At 39.1% G+C, this 17,583-nt stretch overlaps 1 protein-coding gene across 1 annotated transcript in view; it reads left to right on the plus strand.

Moving 5' to 3' along the window:
- Positions 1 to 2,563: 2,563 nt before the first annotated feature.
- The window catches only part of znf438 (zinc finger protein 438), a 62,690-nt gene continuing 47,670 nt past the window's right edge, over positions 2,564 to 17,583 (plus strand). The window contains exon 1 of the mRNA XM_084747457.1: positions 2,564 to 2,822. The gene's annotated coding sequence lies outside the window, so the exon portion shown is untranslated. The remainder of the gene's footprint in view (positions 2,823 to 17,583) is intronic.

The raw sequence follows: 17,583 nt of genomic DNA on the forward strand, positions 1-17,583 counted from the left end.
GCCCCAGGTGACTCAAATTGCAAAACTAACAACACCATGCTTCATTGCACCAACAACGTGGTGCGAAACACCAGAAGAAAGGGCGTGTGTCTATGTGTGTGTCAATTCACATGCATGTCTAAATGTGTGTGTTTGTGAGTATGCATTTGTGTCATAATAGATTAATTCTGTAATGTACTGCAATCACTAATATGGACTTCATTAGGATTATAAAAGCTGACTGAAGCATGAACAACAACAAGAATAAATTGTGATCATTAGGACTAAATGATATTATTATTCTTTCTTTTATTATTGCAGTAAGAATAAAATATTAGTGAGATCATTGCAACAAGAAGACAATCTTAGTGAGAACAGTCAGGTGTAGCAGCAGTAACAATTAAAAGCTGTAATAGCCTGAAAGAAGCTGTAATTTGTTTCATATACACAGACAGCATTTTAGCTTTGTTTCTTGGGCTTGTTTGCACTGGTGGACAGTTCCAGGGTTCCACAAAGGTTCTTCTTGAAGGGCTGAGATTCTACCCAGAACCAGTTGTTTCCCCAAGCCCCCCCTCCTTAATTTAAAGAAAGGATTGTTGAAATCTTTGAAGAACTTCTTCATCAAAGGTTCCTCAAGGGTTTTTTTGTACCATAACATAAAAGGTTTCTCAGTAAAAAAAAAACCTGGGTGGGTTCTAGATAAAACCCTTGGAATAAAAAAGGTTCTCAGTAGAACTCTCCAGGTGGGGTCTTGATAAAAACCCTTGACATATAAAAGGGTTCTTGATAGAACCCCCTGATTGGGTTCTAGACAAAACCCTTGGAATAAAATAAAGTAGAACTCCTTTGGTCAGTTGGTGTTGGTAGGACCCCCGGGTGGGTTCTTGATAGCACCCTTGGTGCTAGTGATGGTGGAAAGGATCTTGAGGGTTAAGGGTGGAACAATTACACCATAGAATGGCTCTCATAGGGGGTGCCTGGTGAAACCTTGCACATATGGTTCTACGTATAACTCTTTATGTTGGGTTCTAGGTAGAATTCTCTGAAAGCATTCCAATTGGAACCTTTATAGAAGATTCTACTAGGAAGCAAAAAGGGTTCTCTTATGGGGACAAGCCAAACAACCCTTTGGTGTAAGTACAAGTCTGAGGTACTTGACTTTACTGGAGTATTTCATTTTCATGCTACTTTACAATACTTCAAGACATTTCTGAGGAAAAATATTATACTTTTTCTTTCTAGCTATAGTTACTAGCCATATTAGATTTTTTTTTAACTTGTTATAAGGGCTCAAGGCACAAAATTGCTGTTGGGCCCTATCTGACCCTCACAAACATGCTCTCTCTCAATAGATGTTTTAAACAAAAAATGATTTTGAGGTATAAAAGTTTCTTTTTGGATGTAAGGCATTTTTCTTCCTCTGTCTAAAGTTTAGATGACTGCAATTTTAAACATTGATTTGATCTCCAAGTTAAAAATTAACATGAACAAACTAAGCCAATACAGATGTTGGCAGCTAGCACACGAGATTTTGTCATGACTGTAAGATCTGGGGCATTTGCAACAGTGTTACAATTGATGTAAACACTGTGTTTGTGTTGACATTGTTTTCTATCAGGAAAAATCAAAATCTACATATAACTTCATTAAATTTGAATGTAAAATTACTTTCAACTCAGTTCAAATAATTAGCATCTATTGCCACTTCTGCAAAAGAAACTGATTTATTCTTTGAATGCATACAATGCCTGCATCTAAGAGAATTTGAACCATATGAAAAAACTAAAGTAACATTATTAAGCTACTACAGCAGTAACGTGATTGCTTTGATGTGTGCTTTCATTTGAGACACAAAGGGTTAATGACTTACTTTTTCAGTGTCACAATTCACCCAGCTACTGTTACAATTACCACTCAATTGTAACACTCTCACTTCTTGCATTAAATCAAATATTATAGTAATGTCCTTATTAATAAAAAATAAATAGTATTTTTAATTAGTGCATGTGTATGTTTTCTTAATCAAAAGATGTATTTCAAGTTTCAAATAGTGTGTGAGTTATGCAGCAAAATGTAGAACATGTTACAATTGCCCCCAGTCTCCCCTATCATTGATAACACCTGTGTTTACTCTACCATTTCACATCAACATGGCTGACGTGAAAGACTTTATTGCAACTTTTACTGAAATAAAGGAACTGAAAACTTCCTCCTCCATTGCTTGTTTGTATTATTCAGTCGTTAGAGAGCTAAAATCACTAACATGGATGAGTGTGTGTGTGTGTGTGTGTGTGTGTGTGTGTGTGTGTGTGTGTGTGTGTGTGTGTGTTTCCGCCATATTACAATGTTATATATTGTTGCTGCAATGTTCTGAAGTAATGTTGAGTGAAACGGTTTGATGTTTTGGCCGCGCTCAGCTAACAGCTCTGTTATACTGCTACAGGTTACTACACGGCCGCTCATTGGTTGCACTGACCAAGCACAGCAAAGTAGGTCCCCGGAATTTTGTGGACTGTACCATTTCCGCCTACATGGGGATGTTTACTGTAAATCAGTCACTACAGGATATCGCTTCGCCGCCTGTCTGAAACCCACGCTGCGTACTGAATCAGAAACCGTACTTTCACGAGACTCTGTTTAATTATAATGCCATGCACGAGCAGAGAAATGTGGTTGATTTAGCAATCGGTAGTCTCTGTTCAACCCGCCGGAGCTTGACGATGGTTTGGCTCAAAATGGCTGGAGAGAAACAGTTATGAGGGACGACGGTTGTACTACATATTAACGAAAAATGAGCGTGTGTGTAGTCTGAAGGCGCTTCCTCCACATAACTGGGGATCCAGGTGAGACAAGTTTACAGTAATTCCGACATTTTCACCCAGCCCGCCGCTTTTCGACTGAGAAAATGAAGCGAAACCGGGGCTCGTTTGCAGTGTTATCACGGTAGCCCCTACATGCAGCAGTTAAGGAGCTCTGGCTTTGCTCTGTGTTTACAGTATGAGGAACAGCTTGAAACTCAGATAACAGTCTTCACAAAGTGTGGGGTTGACGTTAAAGTGCACACGCACCATACAGCAGAGAGATAAACGTAAGGGAGATGTCATACAGTGTGTGTAGAGCTAATGCAGAGCAGGCCTGTGGCTAACCCTGCAGCTGTGCATCGCAGATATACGTCACCAGGCTAGGATTCCCTGCAGCAAGAAGTGTGCACAGACATCAAGTGCAAACAGACAGTGGACTGACTGTTATTGTCCTCTGGTCAGCCTTACTTCTGTCCTCAACTCGCCTGCTGGATGTCCATCTGTACAGGTGAACAGTGATAGACGAGAATCTCATTGGAGGGACTTTGTCAAGTTAGGTGTTTGGTTTGTGTTGTTGTGTGGTGTTGAGAAGTGAATGAGATGCACTTTGATGTATCACCTTTGTTTATCTTAATCCCAGTTGTAATTAGTGGTGGAGGAAGTACTCAGATTGTATACATAAATAAAAGTAGCACACATTATTACAATTAAAAGTCATGCATTCACATTTTTATTTAAGTTAAAGTAGTGGCACCAATGAACTTGAAGTGCCAAAAGCTAATTTTAATTACTTTATGTAATTTTCCTGTCAAATTAAATTAAGTGTCATCATAATCTATAATTTCCTTCAGAATTTATTGGTTAATTATCTTATTAATCTGAATATGCAAAGTAACTAGTGACTAAAAGTATCAAATAAATTCAGTGGAGTAAAAAGTGCAGTTTTTGCCTCTGAAATATAGAGGAATAGAAGTACATAGAAATACTCAAGTAAAGTAGAACTACTTCAACATTGTATTTTGGTATAGTACTGGATTAAATGTACTTCATTACTTAACACCACTGGTTATAATCAATATTAGGGCAATATAAGCTGTGTAATTGCTGTGGACATAATAACAAATACCAAATGCAGTGTAGAACCTGTTGCCTGGTCAGAGCAGAAATGTAGATTTTGGGATGAGTAAGCACATGAGCCTTTTAAAACAGAACACAAAATCCAGTTAGTATTGACTCACTTTTATTTTATTACACTCTGTATAATTCAGTTTACAACTAAGTTGATGGAAATGATGTAAATGGGCCCAATGTTCAGGTAATCTGACTTTAAGATGACAGAAAATGTTTCATTTGTGAGAGATCCAGCCAGTAGATGTTTATACAGTAGTGTATGTAATAGTTCTGGCTGTGTTCACGGACGAGGGGAGTAATGGATGATGATAAAAACTGTCAGTTCATTAAAAAGTGTAAACTTCAGTGACTTCCTTTCTATTGGGATTTACATGTGCATACACTGGTCTTTGTGGCAAGAAAGAGGTTTTATCTTGAGCTTTATCAGCTTATTCAGTATGTGTTTTGCCTAGTGAACACGTTGAGGTGTTTAAGGACGTGTAGATCAAGTATCCACAGTCAGTTTGCTCTTCCGGTCCAGATCATTGTGATCTGGCGTTACACATAATTTCAAATGTCCCACTGAGTCAAAGTGGCATACAGATGTGAAACAGAAACAGAGATTCTGAATCCTAATGTAACGCTGTATAATTCTCAGGTTTATTGGTGAGGTGTATGAACAAGACTGCAGGCTAGAGTGTCTGTTAACAGTGACTAACAGTGTGACAGCTGTCTCGCATGATTGAGGGCCCTGCGAGTTGATTGTGGTTCGGCAGATCCCTGAAGACTGTGTACTCGTGTCCTGTATGGAATAGCTGTATTCTTACTGCCTTTACATAAACTATGATAACCTGGTAATGCATTACATCTCTGGCCCACATCTGTACACTGCCTCCCTCCTCCTCTCCTTGTAGTTCTAATGTATTCGTTCTGTGTTCTTGCCTGTGTAGTTACTGTGGCTGCTTCAACATACACTATACTGGTGTTCAGGTTTGCTGTCTGTTGTAGAGTAAAATGTTCTAAATTTAGTGTATTGTTACTATTAAATATAAATGCACCTAGTTATTTAAACTAATGCATGCACCATTTGGTATGACATTATATAGACTGACTTTCTCCCCCACGCACAGTTGTCCCTGGCAGTGTTAGACCTGAAAACTGAAAAATCTACCACAATAGTGAAGTAGATATCAATAATTATCGATCACGTACATAGCTGGTGACTGATGATGTGTTGTGTACTCTAAAGGATAGGAGCAGCTGAGATTGTAAAAGAAGCTAGTTGTATTACCAGTCTTGGTCAGGACGCTGTTCCTGCAATTAATACACAACACGGTTCTGACAGTTGTTGGGTCTTCCTTTTTTTTTTTTTGTTATAAAAAATGTCCAAATTCTGAGTTCAGCTTCTCAAATGTGAATATTTTCTGGTTTATGACGGTAAACTAAACTTTTGACATAACAAGACACTTGAGGACATCACTTTTGGCTTTGGAAAACAGTGATCAACATTTTTCACCATTTTCTGACATTTTATGGACTGAACCGCTAATCGATTATTGATTGATTAATCAAGAAAATAATCAACAGGTTAATCGATAATGTAAATAATTGTTAGGTGCAGTTCTATTTTGAATAACTGCTTGGAGTTGTATTCTCTCAGACCGTGACCAGTTTCTGAACTGTTGTCATATATTAAGGTGTTTTTGTTAAATTACGTAAGATGTGCCACCCTCAGATCTGCAACATACACTGCACCTTTTCCTGTGCAGCTGTAGCCCAGACACACAGGTGGTTGTGTTTTCTGCTTTTGATACATATAACTGTATCTTACAGTACTTTTCTTAGTCACTGTCAATTTAAAATTGTAATGTTGTAGTTTCAGAAGCCTAAAAATAATTCAAGTTGTTCCAAGTAAAGGCTGCAGAGTGTAAATGAAAAAGAAATGAAAGCACTGGTGTCAGATCAATACTTGACTATCTTAAGTTCAGGTATCAGATACAGTATCAGGAGAGAGGTTAAATAAAGTGCATTCTACTGCTACTTAGTGCTTTTGCTGGAAACGGGCTAGTTTGTGATGCATGAAGGATTTTTTTTCATGTTTCTGTGTTTCCTAATATAGGCTACTTCCTACACTTCTCCAGGGGAAGGTCAAAGGTCAGAGTCAGCTTCGAGGCACGCTGTTCGACACTGTATGAATGCTCTGAGACCACAATTTAATTTAAATTTTGAGCAGTGTTCTGGTTACAGTGAACCGCTTATGTCACTGGTGTTGACCTGAACATTTAGATTAAACACCTCGAAGATGTTAAAAATGAGGAATATGATCCGCTGTGGTGAAATGAAGATAGATTCTTCTCAGCGAAGTAGAAAATTCCCCTCCAGTCAGATCCATATTTTTGGAACTGGAAGTCGCTCTCAATGTGTTATACAGTATGTTCCAGAGAGTGTTCTTGGGTCTCCTTTCCAGATACAACATTTTTTTTTTCATGATCTGCAGCAGCCCAGTTTTTGTCACATAAAAGATGCTGGAAAGGTCAGTAAACCCCACACGTCTTAGGTCTTAATGCCGGGAGAGTCGACTGAAATCAGTGTTTTCTTTTCAGCAGCGGCCTCACGTCTGACTCAGAACTGGGATCTTCCCAATACAAACGCAATTTTCTATTTTTTCTGAGCAGCTGTGGCTTCAGTGCCTTGCTCAAGGGGTCTGCTGTCAGTCTGATGTATTTCAGTTTTGTGTGTGTCACACTGTGACAGTGTCACATCAGTCAAACAAAGATCTGACTCATGTTAAGGAAACATTGGGAGCGGTAGAGAAAAATGCTTCAATGTTTCATACCTTTTTTAAAAAAAAAAAATAGAAATATTGCTGTTTCAGCAGTATTTTGTGCTGCTGATGGGAAAACAGGTCACACCACACAAATCAGCAAACACCTTTTTTACTCATTTTAGTATTGCTGTCAACTTTCACACTACTAACAGAAACTCCTACGACAGCTGACGCATGCTCCATACTCACTCTTGATTGTCATACAAAAAGCTTTCTTTCTTTCCAACCACCACACTCTGCAGTTTGATTGCGGTTGTTGTCGTCATTAATGGGAAATCCTGATATCTGTTTGCAATTTTGCATCTGTGATTTGTTGGCTCACAAAAACATCACGTAAACTCCTCCATAAAGGATCAGTTCAACAGATTTTATTTGTCACTTGAATAAAACGGATGTGAATGCTAATTTGTTGTAGGCCCAAGTACGCACAACCTTAAAAAAAATAAATAAATCTAACACCCTTTACAGAAACAATGTTCAGGGGCTTGTAAATGACAACATAAACATATTGTCTGTTAATGTGAGAAAAAAAAAAATTAACATCAGATGATATATTGTTGTAGAATTTATAATTTCCCACATAGAGATACCAGTATTGCCTGTAAAAAATCTTGTAGGTCATGCTGTCAACATGTTTCATTAGAGCTACTTTGTATCGCAGAATCATCAATTGGCCTAAGTGTTAAGAGACCAGTCAAGCAAAAAAAAAAAAAAAAAAAAAAAATCCACTAATTTCATAGTTCCAAGTTGTCAAATGTGGGAATTTTCTACTTTTCTCAGTCTTACATGATAGTAAATTAAAATATTTTGGAGTATTTGGACTGGCTAGTTGAACAATAAGAGGTGTGCAATAAGGTAAAATCATTGTGATTAATTTGGACATATATCACAATTAATGATTAATTAAGAAAATAACTGGCAGATACATCAACACTGAAAATAATAATTAGTTGCAGCCCTAATTCAGACTGTTGGCATTGTGTTCTGTGGAACAGATACAGATACATCCATCTGTGTGAGACTACTACATAAAGTTGTATATTGGCAAGAATCTGGTGATGGTCTTGTGATGTATTGCTTTTTTTTTAATCAGTTTTTTTGAAAACTGTCATGACATCACTGTCGAAACCACCATATGTTTAACATTTGAGTAAAAAAAAGTTGACTTTTTTCTACAATCATTGCAGGGAAGATAGGTAACAGCACTGCTCTCTAGCATTGGGGGGTTTCAAACAACACAGAATGAACAATATTACGGTTCAATGTCACAAAAAATAGTATTGCAGTGATACACTACTCCTGCTACAACAGTGACATGCTGCACACAGATGCTTCAGTATTAATAATCAAATGTCACTTCTAGCGTGACTCGTCAGGGATTCCTCGGGTGAAAAATCTTGTAACATGTGACACTGTTGCTGATCAGTCATGTGATCTGCAAAACAAACTTCAAGATTCCTGATTACAAGACAGAAACTTGTACTATGCAGTGTGGCCACAGCATTAACTGTCTGCTCTCTGTTTGCCTTGTGTGAACTCTGTACGTTTCATAGATTATAAGTGCAGGTCGCTTTGGTGAAGCAGAAACAACAGGCCATACAGTTCACCTAAGGTATTTTCCAGAATATGTGACAGGCAGTTCTAAAGCTAATCATAAATGCATAAATCAGTCCTAACTCTGGCTGCAGTTCATCTGCTAAATTACATTACATTTCCATTCATTGTTCATTTCAGAGCAGCTCGCTGCTCACTTAGAAAATTGGTTAGCCTTCACTTTTTTTTTGTTGTGAATATTTTCTGCAGACTCAGAGCAGCTCTGTGCCCTATAGATGAGTCAGTGTGAGGAACACCCTCCCTTCCTTCTCTCTCTCTCTCTCTCTCTCTCTCTCACACACACACACACACACACACACACACACACACACACACACACACACACACACAGCAGAGTTTGTCTGCCTCCTTTATCTCGCTGCTCACTGTGGGAAATGTCTCACACTTTAAGGTTCATTGCATACAATGATTATGAAGGAAGAGTTTACGCTGTGTGATATCATTTATCACCAAAATATGAGTAAGGGGCTGGCATGTAAACCTGGCATCCAGCGTAAACACATGCCAAGCGGACGACTGGAGCGTTTACTTTGGCCGGCAAGCAGTTCCAGTGTGGTTTCACATGTGGCTGGATGAGGAGGGTGGAAGCAGGCAGAGGAAACTTAGATGCTTGTCTAACATTTCCGCTCAATCATAACCAAGATCATGTTACCATAACACACACTGGATTTTTTCACTCAGGCGCCACTCACAGCCAGGCTTTGAAGTAACAGTCTAAGGAGTAGATAATAACAAAAAAGTAGAGAGTGTTTTCCAAATCTTGTTGACATTTTGCACAAGGGGGGGATGATAATACAACCAAACATTCACTCAGTCAGTCTGCGTCAAGTGGTCTGCAGAGCTGGACACTGCGTAGCTGCTACTGATTGTGTTTTTCCGAGTTGAGTCACTGGAACTACTTTCTACTACAGAAAATAACTGAACAGGAGAATTAGAGTTCCAATGAGTAGTTTATTAATCAATAAGTTAATTGAAAGAAATTGATTACTAAATGAATTGCCAGCCATTACTATTAAGAAGAAAGTCAAAATTCTCTTATTTCACCTTCTTAAATATGAGTATTTTTTGGTTTCATTGTGGACAAGATAAGAGATTTGAGGATGTCATCTTGTGCTCTGGGAAACACTGATTGACATTTTTGACCATTTTCTGACATTTTATAGGCCAAACAACTATTAATCGACGAATGAAAAAAATAATCAACAGGTTAATCGACTTTCGCAATTCTTTTGATGTAGTTGACCTTTCTCACGCAAAATCCACAAGTTTAATAGTTCCAGGTTCTGAAAAGTGAGAATTTGCTGCTTTTTCAGTTTTACATGAAAGTAAATTGAATATTTGGTGGTTCTGAACAGTTGGTTGGACAAAACAAGACATTTGAAGATTTTGCTTTAGACTATTGTGATTATGTGTATATGTATTATGTATATGAGCCCTAATGAGGAACAGTATGAAAATACAGCCATTCACTCAGTCATTCTGCATGAAGTGACCTGCAGAGGTGGACACTGTGTAGCTGCTATTGATTGTGTTTTTTTTTTCACGTTGAGTCACTGGAACTACTTCCTACCACAGAAAAAGTCTAAAAACGAAAATTTTGTTGCAAGGAGTAGTTGATTAATTGGTAAATTGATTGGAAGAAAATTAATCAGCAGTTTGATATAGTTAATTATTTACTCAAATACTGTTTTCAGCCATTAATTCCACTAATATGGCAGTTCCAGGTTTTCAAATGTGAGAATTTGCTGCTTTTCTTTGTCTTACAAGACAGTAAATCAATTTGCTTTTCTGGACTGTTGGTTGAACAAAGTAAGACAATTAAAGGTTTTGCTCTAGAATATTTTCATTACTGTATGTGTCACTGTTTTCCAATGTTTTACAGACCAAACAGTTTATCAATAATGAAGATAATTAGGGCTGCAGCTAACAATTATTTTCATTATTGATTAATCTGTCTGATTAATTGATTAAGTAATCCTGTAACAGTGTTGTCCGTGTGCTCCACGTTTGGACCCATTTTTCCTGTAATTATTTTCATTGTCGATCAATCTGTCAATCGTTTTCTCCGCTAACTGATTAGTTGTTTGGTCCATAAAATATCAAAATATTGATCAGTGCGTCTCAGAGTCAAAGATGACATCCTCAAATGTCTTGTTTTGTCCACAATCCAAAGATATTCAGTTTACTGTCATAAAGGAGTAAAAAGAAATTTTTTAGAAGTTTAAATCAGATTTTTTTTTAATTAAAAAACGGCTCAAAACGATTAATCGATCATCAAAATAGTTGGTGAGTAATTTCAATTAGTAATTGATCCATAGATTAATTGTTGCAGCTCTGAAAATCATAATCAGTTGCAGCCCTGATGAGGAGGAGGATGAGAATACAGCCAAACCTTCACTCAGTCATTCTGCATGAAGTGGCCTGCAGAGTTGGACACTGTGTAGCTGCTACTGATTGTGTTTTTCCGAGTCGAGTTTTGCTTGAAGGCTTGGCCTACTTTTGCAATTATGGCATCTATCTCTACATTAATATAGGCACCACAAGGCTGAATTAAGATGCAGCTCCCCCCTAAAAACATTAATATGACAGATAATTCAGTGATGCATTCAAAGACAGAGTCCTTTTGTGTCGGTTTTGGATGTTCTGCTACAAAATTAAAAAGTCCATCAGCCTATTTTTCCTAATTGAATAAAATGTTGAAGTTGTCTTCTTTGGTCGTACCTGAATCCTAAGCAGCTGATATGTATCCTGTCTGTTAAGTGCTGCCCAAAGATGTCATGAGTGGAGAGTTGAGGAACAAGGAAAGTGCATCTCTGGTCTGAATAATGAATGGAGACCATATTGTGGATGGAAAAGGGAGGATGTGGTTCAGTAATAGTCTGGTGAACATTTCTTTCTCGGCTAAATTGTTGGTCTTGCTAGACTCTTGTTTCCAAGAAAAGTTAATGAAAATTACATGTGAAGCTTAATGACTGACTTTTACAGGATTTGTAGGCTGCAGGCAGCGAAGGCATATTATTATATTAGGCTGCTCCTTTGAGCATTAGCATAGTTCCTGGCTGTGTTCCACTTCTAGCAAACCGTTTTGGTCGCTGTGTTCGTGGTAAAAATTTGTCGTCGTGAGGCAACATCATAAGAGGTTGATGAGAGTAGACTGCTGCATTAGACCTGTATGGTCATCGGCATGGTAACCGGCTGGCAGGTTTCAGATCTGTCATTTCGCTCAGTGGAATGATATATTTATGATACATCATAAGTCCCTTCTAAAAAAAAAAAAGTGAAGTCAGACATTTTTAAAATGGAGTTGAGTAAAAGCTGGCTGCCCCTCCCTTATTAACCCCTGCTCAAGTGCCCCCTAGCAAGGCCCTTAACCCCAAACTGTTCCAGGCTGTGGTTGTTCAGGCCGGTTTGAGCAGGGTGTTCCTGTAAAACACAAACTGTACTCAGTGAATAAAGGATTAAAAAAAAGGAAGTTGTGTTCTGCCACAGTGATGAAGAAGTGTCTCAGTGGTTTAGCCCTGCTGTGGGAGTTACTGTATTGCAGTCAGGGATTTTTCAACATCTTCTATTTTTGCGCAGGTATTTTTTTTTTTTTTTTTGTTGGGCAGGGAATTTCTGTAAAGGTCTTTTTTAAAGAGAGGGATATTTACCATGTGTAATGTGTGTTGTAAAGAGAAATTGTTGCAAAAAAAGGTTTCCTAATTTCAGTATGCATATCCACCGTCTTGATCAGGACTCCCTGAAAGAAGAGATCTTTTATCTCTGTGGGACCTTTTTGGCAACATAAAGGATGAATAAAAATAAATATCCTGTAAATATCCTGAGCAAAAATAGTTTGCCCATAATTTACTGTCTACAGCTGAGACATTTAGACCAGCCATTCTCAAACTTGCAGCCCACTTTGAAATCTGAAAATCTTTTGAGGCCCACCCAAATCTTATTACAACTCTGATTTGACACACAAGACTAATCATACAAATGACAAGAGATACGAATTAGACAGTTAACAGAAAATTATCATTGTTATTTTTTTGCATTTGCAAACATTTGCTTCTTGAATGTGAAGATTTGCTGGTTTTCTTTGACTTAAAGACAGTAATGATGAATGAAGATGATAGTAAAGGAACATCTTTGAATTTTGGGCTGTTTCTTGGACTAAATAAGCAAAAAAGTTTTGTTGTTTATTTTGCCTTTTGAAATAAGGATTAGCATTTTTCATTGCTTGATTACATTTTTTGACCAAATTATTAAATTAATTCTTCAATCAATATTAGTACTATTTTACGTAAGTATGAATTGAATACAAAAGTAAAACTAAAGTAAAGTTGGACCCAACTTAAAGTGGAAACAGAAACTTTTCAGCCCCTTGGGGTTTCCACACAGTGTCTCACTACTGGCAACATGGCTAAAACAAAACATCTAAACATGGTGAGGTACACTGTCATAGAGTTGCCAGTGAAATGTTGCCTTTGTGCTTGTTGATGCCAGTCAGCAGTTGTCTCTAGAATCAGTGAACGTGGATCGCCAAGCTGCGTTTTTTTCTTCTTCTTTCTTTTCTTTTCCTTCCATTGTTTACATGGCACTGGAATTGTGGGTAGATTAGGGGGTTCAGAGCACCAAGATACTCAGTTTACTGTCATAAGAGGACTAAAGAAACCAGAAAATATTAAAATTTGAGAAGAAGAAACTCAAAACAATTAATTAATTATCAAAATAGTTGGTGATTAATTTAATAATTGATTAATAATCAGTTAATTGTTGCAGCTCTAGGGGAGATGGGGGCAGAAGTGGCAAAACAGAAACATATCATTGATAGATGTGTTTTGAATTGTAGCGCCTCACGCATGACATTCGGTGATAAATGTCGACAAATTACGTCAGTTTCTGGCTTCATGTCGCCTGCTTCCATTGAAAATGACTTGTAGCCTGATGCTTCATCACTAGTAGTGTGAACACACCTTTACTCTCCTGTGCCTAACCATAACATACCCCTCTGGTACAGCACCTGATCACTTCCTGTTTCCTCAGAGTCAGAGCAAAGAGAGAAGAAATGATCAACACCACTTTGGAGACAAAAGAAAGTAACTTTTTCACTGAAGAGGTAGATTGAAACTGACACAGCTTTATATTGAATCTGGGAACAGGCATAAGCTATTGTAATAACATAGTTTAAGTAACGTTATTGCTTTGCACAAACAACAGCAGGGGTTGGTGTCACGTTGAAGGGGCAGTAACGTTATAAGATAGCATTTGGGGGAAAAACATGAATTTGTTAATTCATTTGGTCTGTAAATCAAACCTTTTTTCCCAGGAAATATCAGGCAGACAGATTTGCATAGTGAAAGCAGATGCTGTCATTACTCTATAGCCATTACACTGTAATCAGCCAAGTCTGTCTGTGTCTATTTTCACCTCAAGGCCCTTATCATCACAGTAATATTGTTATTTAGTGGTGTGTATTAAAACCTTTTTTAATTATATTTGGACAAACATGTTAGCACACAGTAAACCTGGAGCTTGTAGGTGTCCTGAAGCTCTCAGAGCCTCTCAGTTCAAGGCTGAAGTCCTCAGTAGGTTCTCTGTATCAAAATAACTGTGTAAGACTCAGCTTTGACATTCATTACATCTTGGCTCTAGATATAATAAAGTGTTTCTCCTATGGAGCTGTAGGACAGGTTAATTCCTGGTTAAATGGTTTGGCCCATATGAAGAGGTAAGCTATATATTTATTTATGTCTACCAGCCTAAATTTGTCAATTAGCCTCAGACACCAGGGAAAATCTAAGTCATTTTGAGCCTACGCGTGTTTATTCTGTCTGGGACAGACTTATGAATTTGAAACCCAAGCCCACGCCTTGTCATTCCTCTGTGGTCCCTCCTACCCCAGCGACGGCACGTGCATGAAAAGGCAGCGGAGAGGCGTTCACTTTCATCCCCCTCCTGTCATTTGGCCGCTTCCCAAATCTCCTGTCTTAACCGCCGCTCATTTCTGTGCTCGTCCCACCCACTGTCTCCTCGGCCTCTCATCCCCCCGCGTATCTTTCTCCCAAACACATTTGTGTGTCTCCCTCTCTCCATCCCACAGCTATGATTTAGGCGTCAGGGTTGCTCCCACTCCCTCCCCAGCCCTGGATCGAGTTACCCTGCCATTACTCAGTCGTTCCCCCTGCGAGGGTGCTCCGTGTCAGGCATAGCGGAGCCTGCCTGCCTGCCTGCCTCTCCGGACCTGCGGACTAGCATGGTTCAACCACAGACGCCCCTGGTCAGTGGAGTCGCTCCAGCTATGGCACAGACTTGCTGGAAAAATGATGCAGACGAGCGAGCGAGCGGCAGGGAGCGGGGTTAGCGGTAGTTTCAGGGCTGTATTTTCAATTTCATGTGGGGAGAAGGAAACTCCAGAATAAATGTCATCTGACTGCAGGACAGACGGATTATATTAAGCATCTTTTTGTTGTTGTTTTTACCCTCACACCCACAAACACATGAGTTTACTGGCAGGTCTGCGAGCCGCACAACAAGCCCAGCCCTGCCATGCGTCACAAGTCGGCTAGTGATTTGTGGACCTCATCGTTTTATGGTTATGTAATGTCGGTTCCCTTGACGAGTAAAACCTCTTGTTAAACCCCACGCCGCCCTATTCCCATAAAAGTGAGTGATGCAGGCAGCGGGATGAGGGCCTCGCTGTCCCGTTAAGGTTCCTTCCTACAGTATGTGTCATGGGACTGGATGGGATGTGTCCAGTTGGCTCAGCCAAAGCATGACACTGCAGAAATTTCTCCGGCTCGGCTTTATCTCTTGATTAATGCACGCTGAGTAAAACTCTTAAATCTGCTGAGGAATTGTGCGATTCCACAAGTCTAATTTATGGGCGTCAGTGAAGGAAGGTGTATACCTGTGTCTCTGCCCATGCCCTTTCACAGAGTGTAAAATTTTATAGAGGCACTACAGCATCCTCCTCCTATTAAGCCTGTTGTGCACTCTAGTGGAGCCATAACTCCCTTTCGGCTGTATCGCCGAGCTTTCAGCTCCTCTGTAATTTATTTAGGCCTGACATATGGCTGTCCTGTGTGATGCAAGGTAACATATCGCACAGGAAGGCCCGCTCAGGCTGGGCTAATCCTTTCTAATTGAAAGGGAGTCAGCGTTGTGGGCCAGTGGCTTGTATGTCGCTCATCTCTCTGCTTGTTTTACAGTAATGAGACATCTGGGGCTGGAGAACAGAGCTGTTTGTAGAGGGAGAAACAGCTCCGGAGCCTCAGGGCCTGTAGGGCTGTCACAGACAAAACAGAGCTGACTGCCTGTTTACTCCTGTCTGTACGTGGGCATTTTATTTGGCCCCAACACTGCCTTGGCACAGTCTCATTTGCCATGCTAATGTTAGATTAGATTTATTTCATCGTTGGAAAGAATAATAATTTGTGGATATTTAGGGCAAGGATAAGGCTGTTGAAGGGTAACAGTATTCGTATTTTTGAATCTGGACCGTATTTTCCCAGGTTTTTGAGAGACTAATGGGGACAGCAATTTTAGAAAAGAATAAAAAGTCAAAATTTTCTGATTCCATCTTCCTAAAGGGACAGTTCCTGAAATCAAAAATACACATTTTTCTGTTGGCCACACCTTGTGACCAGTTTCAGGTAGGAACTACTTTCTTTCTGCAGTAGAACCTACCAGAATGACTTCTAGAAAGAAAGTAGTTCCCACATGAAACTGCTCACAACAAGGTGTGTAAATTATCGTGATGAGCCGCGTCAAGATTTTTGGAAAGAGACGCTGCTTTTGAGTTCAAATGTGCTTTTTTGCTGCCTTGAGCACCACAAGCACCACACAAATGCCATTTAGTCCCATTATATTGGAAAGACAGTAAACTGAACTGATCTTTGGGTTATGGACAAAACAAGACATTTGAGGACACTGACCAACATTTTTCTCCATTTTCTGACATTTTATAGACCAAACAATCAATCAGTTAATCAAGAAAATAATCAGCCATGAAAATAATAGTTGCTGCCCCAAATCGGTCCAGTATTGAGGGATCACCTGGCAGAAGCGAAACTAAGCTCAAACGTTATCCTTCTGGGCACTGTCAAAGTACATGCACTAAAAATACTTGTTTTTGCCACTGACAGTCTCAGATTGTTATTAAAAGTGGCTGGCAATATTATGGAAAGGATTCCTGCGGAGATGGACTTTTTTTTGTCTGTTTTTTTTTTCAAAAAGAGTATGATAGGTTTTGTTTACCCAGACAGAGATGTGTTATTGCTCTTGCCAAGCTAACCAGACTCCCTTGGCAAAACTGTAATTTTAATATTGTCATCATTATCTTCAGTTAAACTTGACAGAAACAAAATAAAACTCATCAAAACATTGTCAGCAAAACCTCATTTTTCCACTGTTCCAGCAACCAACTGTTTTGGTTGAAGTAAACCCTTTATCCACCAAGTTAAATATGAAACTGTTGGGGAGGGAGAGCAGACATCAGAGAAGCAACAGGGAGAAACGGCATTTTCTGCTAGAATATTTTTATATCTAACACAGTGAATTTAAAGTTTATTTAGACCAAAACAAAACTGGTTATTGCTGGGGCAGTGGAAAGATGAGCCAAGACGTTTTTGGCGAGTTTTATGTTGTTTCTGTCGAGTTTAACTAAAGATGATGATAACAACGTTAAAATTGGCGTTTTGTGTAGGGAATTTGGTTAGTTTGGAGGGAGCAATAACACAGCTGTTTCTGGTTAAACAAAACATATCTTACTCTTTAAAAAAGGTCTCACAATGTTATCAGGCTCTTAAAGTAAGAATCGGAGCCTGTCAATGGCAAAAACAAAGATTGCGTGGTAGATTTCTTTTGCTTCCACTGGCTACAGCGCTCTGCCTCAACAGTGGATCAATCTAAAAAATAGGGTCCAGTTTGAAAAATAAAGAGCCAAATAAAATGCCCACATACAGACAGGAGTTAACATGCAGGTTAGGGTTATCTTTGCCCCGAGGAGAGAGTCTACTAATATACAGCCCACATTTCCCGTCTTGGCCCCGCGTGGCCTTCTATTGCCATTTTCACACAGAAACGGTGACCTGGCAGTGCGTTAAGGCAGGTCTGCAGCTACACTCCAGATCCAGTTGGACACGCTAAGCCCTCTACAGCTCACCAGAGACCTCTAAATTGCTGCTTTTCACGAGCAGAAAAGCACCTCACATGTTTGAGGAGGATTTGAGAGGAGATTTTTTCTTTGTTTGCCGTTGTGTTTTTTTC

Source organism: Lutjanus erythropterus, chromosome 21 (genome assembly GCF_056507025.1).
Source record: "Lutjanus erythropterus isolate fLutEry1 chromosome 21, fLutEry1.hap2, whole genome shotgun sequence".
NCBI lineage: Eukaryota > Metazoa > Chordata > Actinopteri > Lutjaniformes > Lutjanidae > Lutjanus > Lutjanus erythropterus.